This window comes from Anomaloglossus baeobatrachus, chromosome 2, assembly GCF_048569485.1.
Source record: "Anomaloglossus baeobatrachus isolate aAnoBae1 chromosome 2, aAnoBae1.hap1, whole genome shotgun sequence".
NCBI lineage: Eukaryota > Metazoa > Chordata > Amphibia > Anura > Aromobatidae > Anomaloglossus > Anomaloglossus baeobatrachus.
Window position 1 is genome coordinate 347,692,653 of NC_134354.1, and position 22,980 is coordinate 347,715,632.

The window sequence follows — 22,980 nt, forward strand, 5'->3', positions numbered from 1 at the left end:
TCCCAGTAAATATACTGCCCGGGATCAAGTACTCCAAAGCCCTAAGGTGAGTCATTACATAAGTCTGCATACTGGGGGGTGGACTGCGTGGGGAAAGAGGTGACGTTACATGGGTCTGTGTCCTGGGGGGTGGGCTGCATGGGGAAAGAGATCATGTTAAATAGGTCTGCGTGCTGGGGGGTGGGCTGTGTGGGAAAAGAGGGGATGTACATGGGGCTGCTGATTGGTGGGGGGAAGGGGGTGATGTTACATGGGTCTGTATGCTTGTGGGGGGGGGGTTTGCATGGCGAAAGAAGTGATATTACATGGGTCTGTGTGCTGAGGGGCCACATGGGGAGAAAAGTGATGTTTCCTGGGTCTGCATGGGGAAAGGGATGATGTACATGGGTCTGCATGCTGAGGTGGCTGCATGTGGAAAGGGGTGATGTACATGGGACTGTGTGCTGAGGGGCTGCATGGGTAAAAAATTGATGTTACTTGGGTCTGCATGCTGGGAGGTGCTGTGCGGGGGAGAAAGAGGTGACGTTGCATGGATCTGTGTGCTGATGGGGTTGTGTGTAGGATGTGATGTTACATCGGTCCGTGTGTTGGGGTGACTGTGTGGGGAAAGGGGTGGTCACATGGGTTTGTGTGCGGGAAGAGGTGATGTTACATGGGTCTGTGCGGAGGGGAGTTGCATGGAGAAAAAGGGTGTTATATGGGTCTGTGTGCTGGGGGGCTGCATGGGAAAAGGTGGTTACATGTGTCTGTGTGCTGAGCGGTGTGTGCAAGAAGGGGCGATGTAACTCGCGTGGGTCTGTGTGTTGGGTGATGTGTGTGGAGAAACGGGGCTCAGTGGGTGCTCTCGTCCGCTAAAACCCGCCGCCTTTAGAAAGACAGCGTGGCTCAGGGCTCATCCCAACTGAACGCCGGCCTCCTTAACCGTGGGCGTAACACTACTCAGACAACACAGGGTGAGGGAATCACAATAATTAGACTTTATTGGATCCCCAAACAATTAACGGCACATAACCAGCAAAACACAAATGTAACAGGCAGCAGAGTCTCACCCTTCTGCTGGCTCACCAGGGATTTAGAATGTCCATGCCACAGAGGTCCCAGGGCTATTTACTCCAATCCAGCAGCACCCCACTTTTGGTGGGCACCCACCGAGAAAGGAATAATGCCAGATTTAGGAAGCTGTGTGAGGTCTGCAAAGTCTGTAGCAGGTGACTGAACTGTCCCAACCTGAGTGTCCTCCTTAGGTAGTCCTGGTATGATGATATAATCCTGGCAGCCGGAGTCGAAATCCCTAGACTGTGGATTTGGTCTCCAACCAGAACCGGAGCCCCTACATTGAAGCCATAAGGTATCCTGACCCTCTAGTCAGCTAAGAGCTTAGACTGGATCCATCAGCATCCATCAACCTTCATCAACCTGGTGGCTTAAAGAAGTCCTCTCTTATAGCCACAGCCTTCCACTTGGATACACTGCGTCCTCATCGGATTGGTTGGACAAGATTCTCCCATTGGATGAATCTCAAGCTGCATGGACAATGTTCATCCAAATGATGTCTACAGAAAGACTGAGGATATACATGTAGTCTGGAATGCACAGACTAGACAATGACTACTAAGGTAATTACATTAGCAATACACAACTACAATACAATGATTACTGGAAGGGTCTGGGGAAACAATACACATAAGAACAATACGTCTGGCTGAATGTTAAGAAACTTTAACCCACGAGAGGCATTGGGTGTCCATGTCGTCACAATGTGTGCTGCCCCGGTGTTAGTCGGCTGCTCGGATCGGGGATCGTGGCTCGAGGGGGTCGTCCGGACCCGGGTTGGCGGACACTTTGATCCGTTTAAAGGGGGTATTTACAGGGGATAAGTTTGTGGCTCCACCTGTGGGTTGTGGTAATGGGAGTACCGCCACCGCTGTAAGCAGTACCGGGGCAGATGGAGTTAAGCAGCCAGTTGTTAGTCCCTCCACAGGTAGTGAACGCCCCGGACTCAATGTCTTGGTGGTTATTTGGGAGAGCAGGGTGCAGGGGACCAGGGTACTCACTGTGGGTAGTCATGGTGCTGGATGAGGATTATAAAAAAGACACACACTGCAGGTAAACCAAATTCTTTGTGTGCCGCTGCCTCTGCGGGAAGCCCGTCCAAGTACCCGGTCCCACCGGTGTCACATAGTAATCCGGAGCCTGCCTCCGTTTTGTGTCCATGTGGGTCCCTCTAGCTTGAAACTATAAGGTCCCGCTCTTCAGTTTTTAAGTGAAGACTTGCTCCCAAGGGCTGGCACTTGGGACTTTAATGGGTTGCTTTCTCTGGAAAACCCTCTCCCCTGCGGTGTGCTGATGCCCTCAGTCTCTGAGCTCTCTTGGAAGGTCCCTGAAGGTCCCCTTCCTCTGCAGGTCAATTGTCAGGACGTTGAATCGGCTCCTGACCTAGGGTCCTGTACCCCGTCGTGCTCGGTACTTTTGGGCTTTCTGGTGCCGACAGTCCTCCATGACTATGTCCGTCACACCCTTATCCAATGTCACTGCTACCGGTCCCCGACTCCTCTAGTCCCAGACGACTGTCTGCGACCCAACCTCGGTCCTTCTAGCTCCCTGGGAGCTAACACTCCCCAGCTTCTCTCTCTTTGTGGGCTCTCACTAGACTCTCCTTTGTTCCTCCTACCAGTCTGCCTGACCCCTAGGTGGGTAGCCCTGTTCCAGCTAGACCAACCCACTGGTGTGTCTGACGGGTCATGATGTGAGGTGTTGATTGGAAATTGTGGTGCTGATGGAGGTAACACCAATTGCTGGGAACTTGGAACCATTGGGGGTAGGTCCTGCACCCTGAGAGAAGGATGCAGTTCCCTGTAGCACCCTGATGTATTCAGGGGCGCTACAGATACATGTGGGAAGGGATAATGTTACTCGCGTGGGTCTGTGTGTGGGTGATGCATATGGGAAGGGGTGATGTTACTCACGTGGGTTAAGGGGTGATGTTACTCACGTGGGTCTGTGTGCTGGGAGGGCTGCATTGGCAAGAGGTGATGTTACTTAAATGGAGAAGATGGGGATGATGTTATTCATTTATGGTTGCATGTCGGCTGACTGCTTGGGGAAGGAGGTGACTTACATGGCGCTGTGCAAGAAAAGCATGTGCTGTCTCTTGTGTTGGGCTGCATTTTGGTTGGGGGGGGTTGCACAGGTAACTGGGTCATGTTACTTGTGTGGGGTTTTGTAGATGGTGGGCTTCTGAAGTGAGGGATTGATGTTATTAACTGCATCTGCCCGAAGAAGTTGAAAGGTGAGACTTGTTTTGTACATAAACCTGTTTTTCATATTAATGGGATTGGGGGACCCAAAACTTTGGGTTTACGCCCAGCCACTAGGAGGTTCAAAACTGGGTATAAAAAATATCTTCACATTTTGGAATATATCTTCTCAGCAACTATGCGGATCAATTTCAGTCTATTGTCCATAGGAGTCAGGCACAATTTTTTTTTCTCCATTACTTTAGGTATTGTGAATTTCTTCCCATCTTTGTTTACCATCCCGTGCACTCCACAGCATTGAACCTAAGTGCAGATGCCAATCCATCACTGTTCATCTCCCCACCAAATGGAGTGCTGGTGTCCTCATAATCCATATGAGGCCATTGAAGTGGTGACATTGTGGGAGTTCAATGTTTGATAAGTATAATACCTCCAAAACCCCTCACCCTCTCTCCAATTTTATTGGCTTGCTGGATTCTGTCTTCTGTGGATCTCCTACCTTTTTATTTCCTTTGGGAAAGTCTTTCACCTTCTCCTCCCTTCCTCCCTGACGCTTCACTGGCTTTTTTCCCTGTTGTGGCGTTTTGTTTTGCACCATCCTATGAGGTATTGTCTGTGGTACAGGACCTACCAATGTCTTCTTCCATTTGATTGGCAGCCTCATTTTTTTTTTTTGCAGACTGATCAGCTTCCACTGGCTTTTGCTTAGGCCCCCTTCACACGCACGTGCCCCCGGTACGAGTTTGGTAGTTTTCTCACATACCAGAGACACGTACATGACTCGCCCACCCCAGGGCTATGAGACACCCGGTGCCGGGCCGGACTAGTCCGGAGGTAGTCAGTGGTGGCGGGGCCCGGCTCCGTGGCCCTGGTGGGTGTCAGTTTAAATATGTGGCTGATGACTTGGTGATGAATAAAGTTTGTGTTCGTGACGCCACCTGTGGTCTGCGGCTATTAAGCCGCCGCTGCTGTGTGAGGCCTCCGGGGTGATGATACGGCAGCAATGGTGGTACTGCTCCCCACAGGTGGAGCGGAGCCCCGGGGACACTGTTAGTGCTCGTGAAAGTCTATGGTGTTGTGTGGCTAACACGGTGCAGGGCCGACAGGCAATGAAAGAACCAGGCACAAACAACAGTCTCTTTACCTTCTCCTCTTTTACTTTAGGAACAGTCCAATCCTGGGAGACCGTCACAGGTGGTGAAGGGGATCCGGTCGGCCTGGAGGTACTTGGGGTGATCTTTCTGGCCAGCTGAGTATGAGGCCTACTCCTGTTCCTTTCTTTACTACGATAGGACCCTGCTTCTCTGGATCCAGCAATGGCCCTCTTTGCTGCTGGGACCGGTGGTACGTCCCTTTCCCTCTGTGGTAGGCTGCGCAGGCCCTCTCTGGTGCTTCTCTGCTGGAGTCCACACCGGGCCCTGATGCTGCAGCTGTACCTTCGGGCTGTTTATGGGCCAGGTGCTTGCAGCTCTCCTGCCCTTCGGATTCGGCTACCAGGGAGTATTTTAAGCCCTGGTGGCCACAGACTCCGATGTCCGAGTCTCTTCTCTGCCTCTCTGCTACTCCTGCTTCCCTGGGCCAAGCTGTTCCAGCTCCAGGCCCCAGATCCACAGGACAGCACACTCTGCGTCTGCTTCCTTTTACTTCTCTCTACAGACTGAACACTACTTCCTCCCTCAGGTCAGACTTAAGGAATGCTCCCTGGAATTCCAGGTTAAGAGCTCCCCCTGCTGGCCGGAGGGAGAACTGCGTTGGATGTTAAACTTGCTGGCCAATGGACCTCCCAATTACCTCCAGGCTCAGCATTAACCCTTTGGGAGGGCAATGCTGTTGTGGCGACCAGGTCCTGGGGCGCCACATACACACGTAAACCTAGGCATTCCTATGGTGTCGGACACACGTAAGTATTTGCGAACGGAACGTGTGTTCATTCCGTACTTACGTGTGTCCGTCTGTTTCTCACGCCGACATGTCCGTTTTCTCTCCGGCATCACGGGTGTCACACGGAACGCAAACGTGTCACATGTAACACACACAGACCACACGGATGTGTTCCATGTGACACGCATCGGAGAGAAGACATGTGTCTGTGAGAAAAAAACCCAAAACATTACTCACCTTCTCCAGCCCTCCTGTCTCTGCCGCTGCTGTCACTTGCTTCCGACCGCCGCTCATTATGCTCATTGAATATTTACTTCACTGCGGCCAGAAGCAGCAGCAGCTGGGAGTCGGCAGGACTGGAGACCGTGGAGTCCTCTGTTAGGAGTCTCAACACAGAAACCAGCCAGATATCCCTCCGGGAAGGGCCCAGCCAAGGGGTGACTCTTTTTAGGAGACCACCATAACCACCATATTAAGTGGCCCTTTTAGTCAATATCCAACTTTTTGACAAGTTTAAAGATATGACAAGGGAAATACCAAGGCCAGGTATCCATCTACAGACAGCTGTTTCGGGGTATTGCCCCTCATCAGTGTGGAGTAGGATTCTGGCTGGGTGGGAGCAATGCCTAGTAGACCAACAAGACAAAACAATCACTGATCTCGGGGAGACCAGCCAGAGAAAACACTGCCGGCAGCCAGCGAGAGCACTCAAGACAGTGAAATCCTAGGTACATTGCCCCCTGGGAAATATGCAAATCAAAAAGGTCCGTGGAGCCTCTGTTAGGAGTCTCAACACAGAAACCAGCCAGATATCCCTCCGGGAAGGGCCCAGCCAAGGGGTGACTCTTTTTAGGAGACCACCATAACCACCATATTAAGTGGCCCTTTTAGTCAATATCCAACTTTTTGACAAGTTTAAAGATATGACAAGGGAAAGCAAGTGACAGCAAGTTGCCCGAGTGACAGCGATGAAGTCACAGGTGAGTTGCGGTCTTGGGGGGAAAACTCCAGCTGGCTGCGGGTAGCCTAAGTGACAGCAGCGCTAATCGCGCTGCTCACTTCAGTCACTCAGGGGATTAGCGGTCACCGGTGAGTCCTTCACGGGTGACCGCTAATCAGTACGCGACACCCAGACAGAGCCGCAGTATGACAATGAAGTCGGGTGAAGTTCACCCGAGTTCATTCTCATCGCGCAACTCTGTCTGCTGTCAGTCGACATGTATCAACGACATTGTGCATCACACACGGAACATTTCACACGGACATTACATGTACGCATACACAGCCATTCCACACGCACACACGGCAAGCATACGCCATCACACGGATGTCATACGTACTGGAGAAACGCCCATAAAAACGGAACACGGACCCGAAAAACGGAACGTGAGACATGTACGTTTTATATGCGGAAGTGTGTTTTAGGCCTTAGTAATGATGAGGTTAAGAAATCATTGAGGGAGACAGATGGCCACGGGAGACTCCAGCCCAGAAAATGAGGGAGAAGACGAGGAGATCGATAGATTTTACTCGGATCAATCCTCATCATCCTCAGATATTGAGGAAGGACAGCCGTGCTTCCCATTAGAAGATACGGGACGGCTGGTGAAGGCTACTATGAGAATTGAGGACGTCAGAGAGCACAGATCCATTTAGGACATAATGTTTGGTGGGCTGCAGGCATATAAACACAAATGCTTCCCAGTCCACAAAAATATCACAGCTTTAATCAAGCAAGAATGGAAGAGACCGGATAAAAAGGCCTTCATTCCGAAAGAGATCAAAAGAAAGTACCCATTCGACTCGGAGGAGTAAGAAGTGTGGGACAAAATTCCAAAAATAGACGTCGTCGTCTCTAAAGTATCCAGGAACATGGCCCACCCATTTGACAATTGTACCGCCCCGCGGGCTAGGCTGGCTGCCGAGCCGCTCAGATCCGTGCTCGTACGGTGGGTGGCTCTAGCTCCTCACGGACCCGGGGGTCACATCGCTCCTCAAAGGGGTTGGTGCTACACGTAGGGACTTCGGTGGAGAGTTCCACGGCCGGAGCCGCGGTGGTTTGTAGGGGATTTAAGTTCGTGACGCCACCCACGGGTTGTGGTGAATGGATGGACAGTATAATAGCAGGTCTGCCAAGCAGAAGTGTAATGCCCAATAGTCCAAATAATATAAGTAGAAAACCAGCAGGGACTAAAACTTAACTTTTACTCTATAACTAGATAAAATCAATAATAGTAATAAAGTGCATGTGCATAAATTGTGCAAACAACAACAACAGGATGCCACATGGCAACGCATAGGGTTGATCTCACCCAAGCTTCATCCATGGGCTGGACTGCACATCAATCCCAAGGTGAGAGGTCACATGCCGTCCTTATTCCTTGCCAGAGGTGACTGGGTCCAACCCAGACACCTGGTAGACTATTGGCAGACCTGGTCACAGGTCTGCCCTTGAGCTCGACTTCTCTCCTCCACTGTCAAAGATAATCTACCTTTTGCACTAGAACTTGTGTTTTTCCCACCTCCAGGCCTGTGAACTCCTCGGTGGGCGGAGCCAACCGCCTAGCTCCATCCCCTAGTGTGGACATCAAACATGGAGGGAGGTGACAAGGTTTGTCACCTTTTTAGGGAAGGGGTGTGTGTGCATGGGACTACCTGGGACGACCTGACTAGTCCAGGGCGTCACACAATGCGGAATTGCTAAAGGATCTCTTAGACAGGAAGACAGACAGTTTCCAAAAAAGAGCCTGGGAATCAAGAGCAGTGGCTTTCATACCAAAAATAGCAGCCATGTGCACCGCTAGATCACTGAGTGTGTGGCTGGAGACACAGATAAAAGACAAGTGCCCAAGAGACCAGCTGCTGTCTAGTCTCCCTATTATTAGAAAAGCGACAGATTTTTTGACTGATGCATTGGCGGATGCGGTGAGGCTCACTGCACTGTCTTGTTCCCTCTCCAATTCAGCCAGGAGAGATCTATGGTTGAAAAACTGGAGGGGAGACTTCCACTCCAAGTCGTGGCTCTGTGGGGTCCCTTATAAAGAACTCCTCTTTCGAAAAGGGCCTTGATGAAATACTGGATAATGCATCAGGAAAATTCGGACGGACCAAGCAGAAGCAATTCTCATAGCCCCCTTTTGGCCCATAAGGTCTTGGTTCACTGGGCTTCGCCTAATAATAAAGAGCCTTCATTTGACAGCATGGCGTTTAAGCAGCAGCTCTTAAAATCTAGGGTTTTTTCAGAGGGCCTGATAGCCACATTAATGGGGAGTAGAAAAAGGGTCACTACTACCATTTATGGGCGAGTCTGGAGAAAGCTTTTAGATATCTCAGGTAAAGACCTGTTAGAGAAAAAGCCAGCAGCTTGTCCTTTTATCCTGGAGTTTCTTCAGAGGGTGTGAGAAATAAGGGTGCTTTACATGCTGCGACATCGCATATATCGTCGGGGTCACGTCGTTAGTTAAATTACTGCTATATGTGATGCCCTGGACTAGCCAGGTAGTCACAGACATACCAACACCCCCACCCTCACCCTAGGCAGTTACAGCAGCCAAACAGAAAACCCTTGTTGCCTCCCTCCAGAGTCTGATGTCCACACCAGGTGGGGCGGAGCCAGGCGGTTGGCCCCACCCACCGAGGAGTTCACAGGCCTGGAGGCGGGAAAAGTGGCAGTTAGAGTTTGGAGGTGAAAGTGAGAGGAGTGAACACTTGGGTGTCTGGGTTGGAGCCCAGACACTAACAGCAAGGTTGGCAGACGGTGGTGGCCGTCTGCAGGAGTTAGTGGAACTCCGTAGAGCCGTAAGGAACGGGGTCGGGCGTCGGCCCGCCGGTACTGGACTGGGGAACGAAGTGAAGCTAAGCACACAGGCAGGGCCATCGGACCCCGACCAGGCTTGGAGTCGCCGTCAATAGTCAAATCCGAATGTGACAGGAACCCCAGGGGTTTCCCAACTACCAAGTCCTGATTGAAGGCAACCGTCCACCCAGAGAGGATATACAGCCACCGCCACAGGCTAGAGATCCAAGGGCCAGCGCCTGCGGGCAAAATGGGCTTCTACGGCACCTATACGCCGGGGAGTGGACTACCGGTGGGCAACCACAGGAGTCAAGAACATTTTCAAAGGTGCAGGGAAAGACAGCCACCATCAGCCGTCCAGGGAGAGCACAACAACAACACTGCAGCCGGCTGCGGGACCCGTCCATCCGGCCGTTTTGGTTTACCAGAGACTTTGTCAGTGATTGTCTGAGTGAGTACACCAGTGCCGTCCGGCACCGCGCCGTGCAGTCCCTGCATCCCAGCCATCCGGCCTCTCCGTTACACCATCGGGCCCCGGGATCACCAACCCCTGCCCACGGAGGGGACAACATCTCAGCTGCACCCTACCATCTCTCCCGGGATCCCCGTTACCAGCAGCGGTGGTGCCATTATCACCACGACCCGTGGGTGGCGTCACGAACAATCTCCCTAACCAATCCACCCCCCTTTTCACTCACAGTTGAGGAGCGCTGCTCAAGTTCCCAGGTCCGGTCCACCACTCGAGCCACCGAGCAGCAGTAGCACAAGCCCCGGACCCGAGCGTGGCGAGCGCGTCCCCTCCGCCCGCGACATATACCCATGAAGGGGACAGATAATTAGAATGTAATATATATTTATATCCCTATACAATCTATTGGTTTTCTGTTTGCAATCCACTTGCTGAGTCTTGTGGTGCCTCGGCACTTTGTTCATTACTATCCCTTACATGTATTGTTTTTATTTTGATCTTTAATAAAAATTCTATATTTTACTATTGTATTGTCCTTTGGCTACATTTTCTATTGGTTTTGTTCTGACGTAGTAGCTTGACTCCATTTTGGAGACAATTCATTTATTATTTATCATTAATTTTTGTTAATTTGTGTTTATCTCCTTGTGGCGACACAATTTGGTATCAATACCTGGAGGTGACTAAAGAGTAGAGATGAGTGAACCAGCCGCGGTTCGGCTCGAGCTCGGTTCGCCGAACCGAGGTCCCGTTCGAGTTCGGTTCGGCGAACGTTCGACGAACCGAACTCGAACTAATAGGAAATAATGGGAGGCAATCACAAACACATAAAAACGCATTATAAATGTACACATACAGTTAATAAACATTGCCATAACACTTACCGGTGCCCGCGATGCGTCCTGCTCTCTGTCTCCTGTCACTATTCCTTCCGATGATCGCTGCGTCCTCCCGATAACCAGCACTGACAGGACCTTCCGTGACGTCGTCAAAATAGCCATGTGACCAGTCACGTGGCTATTATCTCATTGGCTACAGACTGGTCACATGGCTTTGACGTCATGTCCTGTCCTAGGTCCTGTCATTGCACTCTCCGGTACACGGTGCACATTTGTTTTTCGCCGTGTACCGGCGACATGCTCTAGCACACGGTCGACTCCCCGTTCCGTTAGGGACCGGCTGACACAGCTGGTCATTAACGGAGATCACCGTTGCCATAGCAACGCAGTTAGCGGTGACGTCACAGCTAACCGCGGCTCCGGGAATCACATGATCGGAGCACCGTTGCTATGGTAACGCGTCTGTCAGCGTTACCGCTGTTACCGCTAACAGCCAGCAGCACTGATCTCTCACGGAGTGAAGGCTGCACGGGAAGCAGCGTCTTCCCCCATGCAGCAGTGATGGAGCAGAGCTGCATTTGTTGAACGAGAAAGACAGAAGACCATGGATCGTGGAGGGCTGACAGGGGGTAATAAAGATGGAGTCTCTAATGTGTCTGTGTATTTATTTCTATTAAAGTATTTTTTCTCTGTGTGGTGTCTTTTTTTTAACCCTTTATTGGAGATTCTTCATGGCCGGGTCAAACGTGCCTGACATTAAGAATCTCTGGCTTAATACTAGCTAGTAAAACAAAGCTAGTATTAACTCATTATTACCCAGCAAGCCACCCGGCTTCAGGGCTGTTGGAAGAGTTGGATACAGCGCCAGATGATGGCGCTTCTATGAAAGCGCCATTTTCTGGGGCGGCTGCGGCGGACTGCAATTCGCAGCAGAGGCACCCAGAAACCTCGGGCTAACCTGTGCTGCGGATTCCAATCCCCAGCTGCCTAGTTGTACCTGGCTGGACACAAAAATGGGGCGAAGCCCACGTCATTTGTTTTTTAATTATTTCATGAAATAAGTGAAATAATTAAAAAAAACGGGCTTCCCTATATTTTTGGTTCCCAGCCTGGTACAAATAAGCAACTGGGGGTTGGAGGCAGCCCGTGGCTGCCTGTTGTACCTGGCTAGCATACAAAAATATGGCGAAGCCCACGTCATTTTTTGGGTGGGCAAAAAACTTCTGCATACAGTCCTGGATGGAGTATGCTGAGCCTTGTAGTTCTGCAGCTGCTGTCTGCTCTTCTCCATACAGACAGACAGCAGCTGCAGAACCAGAAGGCTCAGCATACTCCATCCAGGACTGTATGCAGAAGTTTTTTGCCCCCTGAAAAAATGATGTGGGCTTCGCCATATTTTTGTATGCTAGCCAGGTACAGCAGGCAGGTATGGCTGCCCCCAACCCCCAGTTGCCTATTTGTACCCGGCTGGGAACCAAAAATAAAGGGAAGCCCTTTTTTTATTATTTCATGAATTTCATGAAATAATTAGAAAACAAATTACGTAGGCTTCGCCCCATTTTTGTGTCCAGCCAGGTACAACTAGGCAGCTGGGGATTGGAATCCGCAGCACAGGTTGGCCTGAGCTTTCTGGGCCCCACTGCTGCGAATTGCAGTCTGCAGCCGCCTCAGAAAATGGCACTTTCATAGAAGCGCCATCTTCTGGCGCTGTATCCAACTCTTCCAGCACCTGCCTGCTATACCTGGCTAGCATACAAAAATATGGCGAAGCTCACGTCCTTTTATTGTAGTTTTTTGGCAAAAAAAATAAAAAATGCTTCCCTGGATTTTCCATTGCCAGTGAAGGTAACACCAAGCAGTGGGGGTTAGCAGCCAGTAGCTGCTTGGATTACCCTTAGCTAGCAATACAAAAAATGCAGCGGGAGCCCATATATATTTTTTTTAATTATTTATTTAAATAACTAAAAACAAAATGGGCTTCCCTGTATTTTGATTGCTGGACATCACAGTGCTGTAAAAATAAATCTTTAAAAAAAATGACGTAGCGCTCCGCGGTATTTTTGATTCTCAGCGCAGATAAAGCAGACAGCTATGGGTTGCCACCCCCATCTGCCTGCCGTTACCTTGGTTGGCAATCAAAATACAGGGAAGCCCATTAATTTTTTCTATTTAAAAAATAGTTAAAAAAAAAATGACGTTGGGTCCCCCCATTTTTGATAGCCAGCTGGGGTAAAGCAGACGGCTGTAGCCTGAAAACCACAGCTGGCAGCTTTACCGTGGTTGGGGATCCAATGTGGAGGTCCCCCCAGACTCTTTTTTTATAATTATTTTATAAATATTAATAATTACACAAAAAAAGTAGGGTCCCCCCCACATTGGATCACCAGCCAAGGTAAAGCGGACAGCTGTGGTCTGGTATTCTCAGGGTGGGAAGGTCCATAGTTATTGGGCCTTCACAGCCTAAAAATAGCAGGCCGCAGGCACCCCAGACGTGGCGCATCCACTAGATGCGCCAATCCTGGCGCTTCACCCCAGCTCATCTCATGCCCTGGCGCAGTGGCAACCGGGGTAATAAATCGGGTTGATACTAGCTGTAAAGTCACCTGAGATCAAGCCCAGCAGTTTGTGATGTCATGGCATCTATTAGATACCCAACATCATAAACTGTCAGTACTAACAAAAAAAAATCGACAAAAGAAATTTATTTGAAAAAAACAGTCCCCAAAACATTCCCTCTTTCACCAATTTATTGTAAGAAAAAAAATAAGGCTACATTAACACGACCGATCCATTTTTGTGGTCTGCAAAAAACAGTCCGTTTTTTTTCACGGGTGCATCCGTGTGGCATCCGTTTCCGTTCCGTAGACGGTCCGTATGTCATCTGTTTGTCATCCGTGTGCCTTCCGTTTTTTTTGTGTACTGCAAAAAAACTGAAGGAGGGAAAATACATAAATTTACCCAGGATCCATAGCTCCAACCTACATGAGACGGTCACATGTTCACTCCAGTGCCATTTTCTACTGCTTTTCACAGCGTAGAGCGCTCTGGTGATTTTCCTGTGCTTGTACACTTCATATCAGTCTTTTCTGTCATTATAATGGCAGAAAGACACATAATGTCCCACTCTCCTGCATTTTGTAATTTTGCACCCTTTGGTGCCTTTCATGTGGCACTAAGGGGTGCTTAGCTTTGTATTTAGCCAAAAAAAAAAATGACGTGGGGTTTCCCCTATTTTTGTAGCCAGCTAGGGTAAAGCAGACGGCTGCAGCCTGCAGACCACAGCTGGCAGCCTCACCTTGGCTGGTAATCCAAAACTGAGGACACCCCACGCTGTTATTTTAAATTAAATAAATAATTTAAAAAAAAAAAACACGTAGGGGTCCCCCCAAAATTGGATCACCAGCCAAGGTAAAGCAGACAGCTGGGGTCTGATATTCTCAGACTAGGGAGGTCCATGGTTATTGGACTCTCCCCAGCCTAAAAATAGCAGGCCGCAGCCGCCCCAGAAGTGGCGCATCCATTAGATGCGCCAATCCTGGTGCTTCGCCCCAGCTCATCCCGTGCCCTGGTGCGGTGGCAAACGGGGTAATATATGGGGTTAATACCAGATGTGTAATGTCACCTGGCATCAAGCCCTGGGGTTGGTGAGGTCAGGTGTCTATCAGATACCCGACATCACCAACCCAGTCAGTAATAAAAAAAAATAGACGACAAACACATTTTTATTTGAAAAAACACTCCCCAATACATTCCCTCTTTAACCAATTTATTAGAAAGAAAAACAAATCCAGGTCTGGTGTAATCCAACGGATTGCCATGATGATCCACACTGTCCCAGTCAATGAAGAGCAGGATGTTCCCCATTGGCTGGGAGAGCAATGCAGTGACTTGAGCTAACATCAATGGGTCAGCCCAGGTCACTGCAGGGGATGACAAGTGCTGCTGTCAGCGAGGTACATTACCTGTGCTGATCTCCTGCACTGCTGACAGCACCTATCACTGAGTTCAATGACCTTCACAGCCAAGTATCGCGAGAGGCCCGTGACGTCACCGCTAGTCAGTCTCGGGTCGGAAGCGAGAGAAGGTGATGTGACAAGCGGCGGCCATGGAGGACAGTGACAGCGCTGAGGTCGGGACTTCATCACCGCAGGTAAGCCGAGCGGGACCATGTGTACAGAGTGCCAGGTGGGCGGAGCCTAGCGGGGTAATGTGTGCAGAGTGCCAGGTGTGCAGAGTGCCAGGTGGGCGGAGCCTAGCGGGGTAATGTGTGCAGAGTGCCAGGTGTGCAGAGTGCCAGGTGGGCGGAGCCTAGCGGGGTAATGTGTGCAGAGTGCCAGGTGTGCAGAGTGCCAGGTGGGCGGAGCCTAGCGGGGTAATGTGTGCAGAGTGCCAGGTGTGCAGAGTGCCAGGTGGGCGGAGCCTAGCGGGACCATGTGTGCAGAGTGCCAGGTGGGCGGAGCCTAGCGGGACCATGTGAGCAGAGTGCCAGGTGGGTGGAGCCTAGCGGGGTAATGTGTGCAGAGTGCCAGGTGGGCGGAGCCTAGCAGGACCATGTGTGCAGAGTGCCAGGTGGGCGGAGCCTAGCGGGGTAATGTGTGCAGAGTGCCAGGTGGGCGGAACCTAGCGGGCCCATGTGTGCAGAGTGTCAGGTGGGCGGAGCCAAGCGGGACCATGTGTGCAGAGTGCCAGGTGGGCGGAGCCATGTGTGCTGGCGGCGGAGTGCGAAGTGGGTGGAGCCTAGCGGGGTCATGTGGCGCTGAGGATGTCAGTGTCGTGGACTGCATGTGGCTGGGGACAGGTGAGTGTGAGTGTGTGTGTATGTATGTGTACATGCCGCGTGCAGGAGGGGGCGGAGCGAGCTGAGCGGGGAAGTGTCGGCTGCCTGCACACGTAACTAGGATAAATATCGGGTTACTAACCAAAGCGCTTTGCTTGGATACCCGATGTTTATCTTGGTTACCAGCTTCTGGCAGGCTGCCAGCAATGGCTCCTGCACACTGTAGCTGTAAAAAGCCCTGCTTTTTGCTGCTAGAACCGTTCTCGAACGTAACTAGAACAATCGAACTTTAGCAAAAAGCTCGAGTTCTAGTTCAATCTAGAACAGCCCCCAAAATCACTCGAACCGCGAACTGGAGAACTGCGAACCGCGAACCGCGCTCAACTCTACTAAAGAGTTCAGAAAAGCTACCTTCCTGTTTGTTCTTTTTCAGGGTCTCAGTAGAGGCCAGCCAGCATCAAAGGGGTGCCTAGCCAGATGGGTCAAAGCAGGGATCACTCTGGTATATAAATCAGAGATCATGTAACTTGAAAGATAACGATAACCTAATACAACCCGCTGAAAAATCAATAAAGGATTTTCTAGATAAAATTGACCTTCCCAAAATTTCAAATAATGATTTAAAAACTTTAAATAAGCTATACACAAAAGAAGAAGTTTTATTAGTCATCAAACAGCTTAAATTAGAGAAATCACCAGGTCCCGACGGGCTAAATAATGAATATTATAAAGCATTTGGAGATATATTATCCCCATATCTGACCAGATTAATTAACTACTTATCTACAGAAGGACATATCCCAAAAGAGATGCTTACAGCTAATATTACTATTATCCCAAAAAATAAAGGTGATCCTCTAGACATATCAAATTATAGGCCGATATCCTTGATTGACACAGATATGAAGTTAATCTCTAAGCTTATTGCAAACCGGCTTCAGGAAATTCTCCCTAATTTGATCCACTTGAATCAGGTGGGGTTTATTAAAGACATGCAGTCATCTGATGTGACGCGTAAAATTTTGAACCTTGTGGATCTGGTTGAGAAAAATCAGGAGCCTTCTCTGCTCCTTTCATTGGATGCAGAGAAGGCTTTCGATAGGATCCATTGGGGTTACATGATAGCAACCTTGAAAAAATTTGGATTTAATGGTCAGATATTATAATTAATATTAATAATTATATATATATTATAATTTATTCCCAACCCACTGCAAAAATCTACGTCAATAACTTCCTCTCTGGTTATTTTTCTATAAGCAATGGAACCAGACAGGGCTGCCCACTCTCTCCTTTATTATTTGCCTTAATGATGAAAAAATTAGAGTAAGACAAAATATAAAAGGTATTTCCACAAATCACAAACAGTATAAAATCACACTATATGCTAACGATGTAATTCTTAGTATAACCGACCCACTAGAGTCACTTAGAAATACAATTAATATTCTGGATGATTTCTCAGCCGTATCATATTATAAAATCAATTATTCTAAGTCCCAAATTTTGGGTTATAACATAGACCCTTATTTAAAAGATTGTATTCAGAAGGAATTTGCCTTCAAGAGGGAAACTGAAAAATTGAAATATTTAGGGATATACATTACAAACCCAACCAAAAAAATTGTATCTATGAACATTTCCCCATTATTAAACAACATCCAAAATGAATTGAAAAATTTAAAGATGACTGAAGTTTCATGGATGGGAAAGGTCATATCATATAAATCTATTGTTTTGCCGAAAATTCTATACGTATTCCGATGTTTAACAACAACAATTCCTAAGCACTGGATCCAGAAACTTCAATCTCAGTTATCACTATTCATCTGGCAAAATAAGAAACCTAGAATGTCCCAAAAAATGTTATGTAAACATAAGAGGAATGGAGGCCTAGGTTTACCGAATATTTACGCTTATTATTTAACTAGTCTCATTAAACAGACCCAAAATAGTCTAATTACAAAATTTAAAAATAGTTGGGTACATATAGAAAAACATTATAATCACAACATTCCCAAATCAGATATCATTTTGGCCCAACTTTTAAACACACAAAAAACATTAACTAAATTTCAAACAAGTAAAGCAGAACTATGGGCATGGAAATCCCTATTAAAAACATTGATGAAAGATAATGTACCTTTGGAGGATATTAAATGTTGCCCAATTGGAACAATACAAATTCTGACTCCCAAAATGAACATAATAAAATGGAAACAATACAACATAAACAATTTTCTCGACCTAATAGAAAATAACAAAATCTTGCCCTTCAAAAACATGCAAAGTAAATTCAACATCCCAAATAAAGAGAAAAAAATTTGGTACCATATAGAAAATTTTCTTACAAACAAAAAACCTAGATTTCAGCTTCCTAAACCCCTAATAAATTTATTGAATAATCCACTAAACCAAATTATTTGGAAAACCAGTAATATATATTCCTTGCTAAATGAAGATTATGAATTTGAGAAAAAGCTAAACCTAAATAATTGGGAGAATGATTTGCACAAGGAATTCCCTATAAGTACATGGAAACAAGCTCTGGAAACAACTTATGCAACTGCAACCTGTGCTTCTCTTCAGGAGACATATTATAAAGTGTATTCTAGATGGTACTATACCCCTCTAAGGCCTGAAACACACATCCGTGAAACACGTGCGTGTTTGGTCCGTTTCCATGTATACTGGAGACACGGCCAAACGTGCACCAATGTTATTGTATGATAAAAGTTCCATGTGCGTTTTTGATGCATGTCCGTTTGTCCGTGTCTGTGATCCGTACCTGTGTGCGTTTTGCACGGCAGCATGTCCGTTTTCTGCACGCAACACGCAGCACGGACCCAATGAAAGTCAATGGGTCTGTGCGCACGTCCGAGTGACACGGACGCATCTCTGTTTGCTCCCTGTACGTTTTGTGCTTTTTTTCATGTGATGTCGGTCTTTTTTCTTTTTCTGTTTCGTTCTCTCCCTCAGTCCGTCGGTCGGTCTCTATGTCTGTCGGTCGGTCTCTCTGTCTTATCTGTCCCTCTAGCTGTCTGTCGGTCAGTTCCCCCCCTCTCATACTTACCGTTCCCCGATCTCCGGCGCGGCGCTGCACTGCTGTTATAAAAACTTCGGCGGCTTTTACTATTTTGAAAAAGCCGGCCGCCCATTAATCAATCTCGTATTCCCTGCTTTACCCGCCCACCGGCGCCTGTGATTGGTTGCAGTCAGACACACCCCCCACGCTGAGTGACAGGTGTCTCACTGCACCCAATCACAGCAGCCGGTGGGCGTGTCTATACTGTGCAGTAAAATAAATAAATAAATAATTAAAAAAAACGGCGTGCGGTCCCCCCCATTTTAATACCAGCCAGATAAAGCCATACGGCTGAAGGCTGGTATTCTCAGGATGGGTAGCTCCACGTTATGGGGAGCCCCCCAGCCTAAAAATATCAGTCAGCAGCCACCCAGATTTGCCGCATACATTATATGCGACAGTTCATTGGAAATCGGGGTAATAAGGAGTTATTGGCAGCCCATAGCTGCCAATAAGTCCTAGATTAATCATGTCAGGCGTCTCCCGGAGATTCCTTCCATGATTAATCTGTAAGTGACATTTAAAAAACACACACACACCCGAAAAAATAATTTATTAGAAATAAAAAACACTAACAAAGTCCCTCATCACCAATTTATTAACCCCGACAAAGCCCTCCATGTCCGGCGTAATCCACGGACCTCCAGCGTCGCTTCCAGCTCTGCTACATGCAGGTGACAGGAGCTGCAGAATACACCGCCGCTCCTGTCAGCTCCACGCAACAAATGAGGTGAGTAGCGCGATCAGCTGCTGTCAGTCAGGTAACTCGCGGCCACCGCTGGATCCAGCGGTGGCCGCGATTAACCTCAGTGACAGCTCAGCTGATCGCTATACTCACCTCAGTTGCTGCGTGGAGCTAACCGGAGCGGCGGTGAGTAGCGCGATCAGCTGAGCTGTCACTGAGGTTACCCGCGGCCACTGCTGCATCCACCGCTGGATCCAGGTAACCTCAGTGACAGCTCAGCTGATCGCGCTATTGCGTTCATTAGCTGCGTGGAGGTGACAGGAGCGGCAGTGTCTTCTGCTGCTCCTGTCACCTTCATGCAACAGAGCTGGATGCGACGCTGGAGGTCCGTGGATTACGCCGGACATGGAGGGCTTTGTCGGGGTTAATAAATTGGTGATGAGGGACTTTGTTAGTGTTTTTTTATTTCTAATAAAGGATTTTTCGGGGGTGTGTGTTTTTTAACTGTAATTTACAGATTAATCATGGAAGGTATCTCGGGGAGACGCCTGACATGATTAATCTAGGACTTATTGGCAGCTATGGGCTGCCAATAACTCCTTATTACCCCGATTTGCCAACGCACCAGGGCAAATCGGGAAGAGCCGGGTACTGTCCCAGAACAGTCGCATATAATGTATGCGGCCATTCTGGGTGGCTGCTGACTGATATTGTTAGGCTGGGGGGCTCCCCATAACGTGGAGCTCCCCATCCTGAGAATACCAGCCTTCAGCCGTATGGCTTTATCTGGCAGGTATTAAATTTGGGGGGAACCGCACGCTGTTTTTTTTAATTATTTATTTATTTATTTCTATACTCCATAGTGACACGCCCACCGGCTGCTGTGATTGGGTGCAGTGAGACACCTGTCACTCAGCGTGGGGGCGTGTTTCACTGAAACCAATCATAGGCGCCGGTGGGCGGGGAAAGCAGGGAATACGAGATTGTTTAATGAGCGGCCGGCATATTCAAATTAGAAAAAGCGCCGGAGCAGTGTGAATGCCGTGCAGCACCGGTGATCGGGGAGCGGTAAGTATGAGAGAGGGGGGGACACTTCAGTCACTCGGGGGATTAGCGGTCACCGGTGAATCCTTCACAGGTGACCGCTAATCAGTACACGGCACAGACAGAGCCGCGGCATGACAATGAAGTCGGGTGAAGTTCACCCGAGTTCATTCTCATCCCGCTACTCTGTCTGCTGTCTGCCGACATGTAGTAAACGACATTTTGCATCACACACGGATATTCCACACGGACAACACAAATACATGTCAGTTAAGTTTCACACGCACACACGGACATTTTACACGCACATACGGCTAGCATACGGGATACATACGCAGGCCACACATACCATAAAAACTGACCTAAAAAACGGAAAACGGACCCGAAAAACGGCCCGTTTTACACGGACGTGGTTTTCACGGATGTGTGTTGGAGCCCTAAAGTTGTGCAAGTTTTCTGCTGAAAACTCACCACTATGTTGGAGAGGTTGCGGGAAAAATGGATCCTTTATCCACATTTTCTGGGGATGTCCTTTACTTAAACCCTTATGGAAGAAAGTCAGAGACCTCTTAAAGCAATTAACTACAAAAGATATAAATCTTACTCCAGAATTGGTTATTCTTTCCATAGGGTTAGAAGAATATGAGAAAAAGTATAGATACATTGTCTGTAACATTTTCTTAGTTATTAAGAATTTATTAGCAGCCAACTGGAGAGAAGAAAGAATACCATCTATTTCAGAAGTTACGGACAGGGTTTCAGCTCATAATTTATGAGTATAATATTGCGTTAAAAGAAAAAACTATCAAAGATATAAAATAAGATGGTCTCTTTGGTCCCAGAAATACATGCCAAACCTTGTTTTGACTTAGTTCCTTGACATTATCTAAATAATATAAATGTAATATGTTATTTCCGAATGTGTTTATATACTGTGCTAAATGAATATGAGTTTATAATCTTGCTTGACTTTGAAACTTAACGAATTGCCTCAACGTCTTCCTTCTTCCCTTTCTCCTCCCCCTTTATATTCCCTAACTCCTTCCATTCCCACTTCCCCTCCAATGCCCCTTCCCATCCACTTTTAGCCTACCCTTTCTTCCCTTCCTCTTCCCCTTCTTTGTTATTTCAACAATATTTTTAAGAATGCATTTTAAAAACTTCAATTACCCCCTCCCCTGTTATTGTAAACCCCTTAAAATGTATTAAAGTATACAGATCAGAGATCATGATCCTTCCTTAAGCTTAAGGGCTCACTCCACCAGGGCCATTTCCACCTCTTGGGCTGAAATCACTAGCCTCGCTATAGCAGATCTGTAAAGCTGCCACATGGTCTTCACCATCTACCTTTTTTAGGCCTCTTTCACACGTCCGTGAAAATCACGAACGTGTCAATGGTGCGTATTGCCCTCAGTGTGCCGTGTGTATGGCACACGTCTGTTCTCCGTTCACGGAGAACGGGAACTTTCTACTCACCTCCTCCCTGGCTTCACTGTCCGTGGTGCTGATCTTCGGTCTCTGGTCCTGCTGACTCCCCACTGCTGCTGCTTCCGGCCGCAGTGCAGAGAATATTCAATGAGCATAATGAGCGGCGGTCGGCAGAAAGTGACAGCAGCGGCAAAGAGAGCAGGGCAGGAGAAGGTGAGTAAAGGTTTGTTTTTTTTCTCACAGACACATGTCTTTTCTCTGGTGTGTGTCACACGGAACACATCTGTGTGGTCCGTTTGCATTACGTGTGACACGTTTGCGTTCCGTGTGACACCCGTGATGCCGGAGAGAAAACGGACATGTTGCCGTGAGAAGCACACGGACACACGTAAGTACGGAACGGACACACGTTCTGTGCGAAAATACTTACGTGTGTCCAAAACCATAGGAATACATAGGTCTACGTGTGTACGTGTCTCCGGTACATGATAAAACTGCCAAACACGTACCGGAGGCACATACGTGTGAAAGAGGCCTTAAGCACTATAGGGCTGGTTTCAGACGTCCGTGTTTCAGGTACGTGTGACATCCGGTTTTAAAACGGATGCCACACGTACCCATGTTACCCTATTGTGTACTCTCACACGGCCGTGTTTTCACACGGACCATGTGGCCCCGCTATTTCACACGGAGCTGTGTCCATTTTTTCTCTGGCAGCATGGGTGTCACACGGACCGCACACTGATGTGATCCGTGTGACATCAGTGTGACACAGACCGGAGAAAACACGGGTTTTTAAATAAAAAGATTTTCTATATTTAACTGTATCCAGTGATGCTGTCTCCGGCTCTGCTGCCTCCCGCTCCTGACCGCCGCTCATTATTTTCATTGATTATTCACCGCAGTGAGCAGCTGGGAGCAGGGGCATCGCAGTGACAGTGACCAGCCGACCCCAGGGCTTTGGGTGACTCTTTGTCGGGCCGGACTAGTCCGGGGTAGTCAGCAGTGGCGGGGCCCGACTCCGTGACCTTGACGGGGTCAATTAATATGGCGGCTGTGGGGGTGATGATTATAATAAAGTTTATATAAGATTCGTGACGCCACCTGTGGTAAATTGCAGCTCTTTAGGGCCGCAGCTGCTGGAAGGGACCTCCGGGGTTAATGTTATAGCAGCTGAGATGTTGCTTGCTCTCCACAGGTAGAGCGCGTACCCCGGGGCAACCTTTGGTACTTTGTAGGTTCTATGGTGTTGTAGATGCAGTGCAGGATAAAGCAGACGACACAGGGCTTGCAGTTAAGATCTTTACTCACTGTTTTGGTCTTGGTGCTGCAGCGAACCGGTTGCCCACAGTATGCTGGGATCCCCTGTCAGGGACCTCCGCCAATCCCGGGTTGTTCAAGGGCCAGTACCGGTGCACCCCTCTTTGTGTGCTTTCCTGACTGACTTCTTAGCCTTGACTGTTTTAGCTGAGCTGGTCTTGGCCTCCACCACAGGGCCTGTACAAAGGGGGCTAACTGCAGTTGTATCTTGCCCCCTTCACCGGGGATCTGTGGCGGGTAAGTGGCCCTAGGCTCTTGCAACTACCCCCGGGCCTTCGGTGTTACTTTTGAGGAATTGTCTTTCTTCCCTCTGTCTAGGGACCAAATAAATAAATAAGGAATAACGTTTGGAACTCCATTCTATGTCTGAACTGGGTGCAAAAACCTAAACATGATTCG